Consider the following 3,223-nt stretch of genomic DNA (forward strand, 5'->3'; position numbering starts at 1 on the left):
ACATCAATATGTTAAAGCGGTACTACCGCCGCGATGAATCTGCACTTAAGAAAAGCAGAATGGTAAATGTATGTGTGGTAGATGATAATGATAATGATAATGAAGGTGAAACCATGTATCTTGAAATGGAAAGTAATGATTCATTAAATATAGGAAATGATCTAAGTGTACAGAAAAAGGATGATATAAATAGTCTTATTTCTGAATATCCTGATGTATTTACAGATAAACCAGGGCGTACAAACTCTATAGAGCATGAAATCAAGCTTGAGACAACTAAACCTGTTTGTAAAAAGCCTTATCCAATACCATATAACCTAACTGATGTATTCAACAAGGAAGTTGATAAGATGCTTGAGCTTGGCATAATAGAACCATCTGTGTCCCCTTATTGTTCACCTGTTGTACTTGTACGGAAACGCGATCAAAGTTACAGATTTTGTATTGACTTTCGAAGTTTAAATGACATTACAATTTTTGACTGTGAACCGATGCCTACTACAGATGAAGCTTTAGGTAACTTTAGAAATGATGTATATTTTACTGAGGTAGACCTTAAACTAGGCTATTGGCAGATCCCCCTGTCTGCCGAATCCAAGATTTATACTGCATTTTCAACTAATAGAGGTCTTATGCAATTTGTGAGGATGCCATTTGGTCTTAAAACCGCCTGTGCTACATTTGTTAGACTAATGAGGAAAGTTATTTTTGGATTAAAAAATACTGACTGTTATTTTGACAATATTGTAATTCATAATTTTAACTGGTTTGAACATTTACAGGATCTGAGGAGTTTGCTGGATAGATTACGTTTACATGGCTTAACAGCTGGTGTAAGTAAGTGCTTCTTTGGGTATAATAAAATAAATTATCTTGGAGTTGTTCTTGGAAAAAACGTTATTGAACCACCTGATGAGAGGATAAAAGCAATTCAGTCAATGCCTTTACCAGAAACCAAAAAGGAGCTAAGATCATTCATTGGAACGATATCCTACTATAGAAAATTCATTCCTAACTTTGCAGACATAAGTGCTCCTATGAACCTGCTATTAAAGAAAAATTCTAGTAATAAACTGAATTGGAATAATGACCAAGTTGCTAGCTTTCATGAACTTAAATCTAAAATATATGGTAAGCCAATATTGTGTCTTCCTGATCACACAAAGACGTTTTATTTACGTTGTGACGCCTCTGAGAACGGTTTAGGGGCCGTTCTACTGCAAGAACATAATGAAACAAAGATGCCCATAGCTTATGCAAGCAGAAAGTTACTGGATAGAGAAAAGAATTTTGCAACCATAGAAAAGGAATGTTTATCAATTGTTTGGGCTGTAAATAAATTTAAGACTTACCTCTATGGCAAAGAATTTGTTTTGGAGACTGATCAACAACCCTTAGTGTACCTCAAAAATATGAAAAACTCAAATGGTAAATTAATGAGATGGGCTCTGGCATTGCAAGGTTATTCCTTTAGAATTCATTATATAAAGGGTAAAGAAAATGTTGGTGCTGATATTCTGAGCCGCTGTATACAGTAAATCTGTTATATCTGACTTAAAATATCGATTTTAAGCTTGGTTAAGGGGCATTGTAAAGGGATTAATATAACAGCTTTACTAATTTCAAACATAACATATAAGTGTTATGATAATGTGAAGAATGTAAAACAATATTTGAATATCCACGAGGAGATAATTACCCTTATTAAATATCGATATACATCGATATACATGTTTATATCTTAACTCCCTTATTTTGTAATGCGCATGCGCGTAGGTATGCCTCACCTGGTATTGTTCCACTATACAATCGGTCACTTAGCCATACCACCTGTTCAAGTGAGCACGGTGACCCTCACCTCGTGAGTACAGCTATAGCGGTCTTATTACGCTGGTATATATAGCGTGGTAATATTGTAAATACACTATATTTATATTGTATTTCTATTCTTTTCAGTCTTATTTTTGTATTTGGTTATTTTTATAACGTTGACGCCAGGCGCCACTACAGTGTGCCTCTCATGTCCCCCGAAGTTATAATATCGGAGGAGCGCCAAGCTTTAACAAGCCCCGTGACACCTGGGCGGTTTGACACGCTCAAAGGGACGTGATTTTTGAACTATATTATTTGTAATATACATATGTTTTTGTAAATATAAGGTGAATGGTATCCAATCTTTATATAACCCCTTTTTGGAAGTGAAGAGTACGATAAAGCTAAAAGTGCAATACTACCAATGATAAATTTCCATATATAATGAAAGATCCTTTTTACAAGTGGCGCAGTGAGTAGGATATATGGTGTATAGTCGTTGAGTGTTGCACAGCTAGTTCATACTGTTCACTTCATTCAAAAGGGACTTGCCATCTTATGAAACTAATATATTGTACACTTTTTAAGGAAATGGCTTTTTCGTTGGCTGTGATACTGGTGAGTGCTTGTAAACCACGGGCATGCGCAGGTGAGGCAGTGATTGTTATCATAACTATAGTGACAGTCTATTCTCACGTGTCTGAGGGAATTGACTTTGCTGCATTTCCTATAGTTCGTTGTCCGGAAGCCGTACTTCGCTTCCCGTACTTTTTGGTTACGTATAAGGGTCCGGTTAATAATACGGCTAATACCTCGTAACTGTGATTATCAGCTTTGTGTTTTATGCTGTGGATGTCACATTGGAGATTATCCTCCGTATTTGATTTACTTAAATGTAACTTGTATTGTTTACTTGTTGGCATTGTTTATAGTTTAATTGTAACATGAAATCTATTACTGATATTATGAAAGAAGCTCAGTCTCTCGGGTTGAGTGCTGATGCTATTGAACGTTTGTTAGATTATGAACGAGCGAAAGACGAACGCGAGGAGCGAGCTGCTGAACGCGAAATGAAGAAATATGAATTAGAACTTGAAGAGGCTGACAAGCGCCGCTCTCACGAACTCGCTATGGCTCATTTACCCAGTGCTAGTGTTGAAAGCAGAAATGCATCATTTCAAGTGTATGATAATTTAAGATTGCCTACTTTTCATGATGGCCAAGACGAGATTGATAGTTATTTGCAAAGATTTGAGCGATTAGCTATTTTACATAAATGGAATAAAGAGGATTACCATGTTTACTTGGGATCGCTTTTGAGAGGCCATGCTTTGAAGGTGTACGTATCGTTACCTGATGAAACGGTGAAAAACTATGATAAGTTGAAAGAGGCTTTGCTTAGAGCTTACTC

The 3,223-nt window shown here is 36.1% G+C and overlaps 1 long non-coding RNA gene across 1 annotated transcript; it reads left to right on the plus strand.

Moving 5' to 3' along the window:
* Nucleotides 1–1,659: 1,659 nt before the first annotated feature.
* Nucleotides 1,660–2,353, plus strand: LOC147471484 (uncharacterized). Its single transcript, XR_015191197.1, has 2 exons — nucleotides 1,660–1,861; nucleotides 1,957–2,353. It is a non-coding gene; the product is annotated as an uncharacterized LOC147471484 (long non-coding RNA).
* The last annotated feature ends 870 nt before the right edge of the window (nucleotides 2,354–3,223 follow it).

This window comes from Penaeus japonicus, unplaced genomic scaffold, assembly GCF_977035675.1.
Source record: "Penaeus japonicus unplaced genomic scaffold, GWHDUDI00000001_assembly GWHDUDI00000008, whole genome shotgun sequence".
Classification (NCBI taxonomy): Eukaryota; Metazoa; Arthropoda; class Malacostraca; order Decapoda; family Penaeidae; genus Penaeus; species Penaeus japonicus.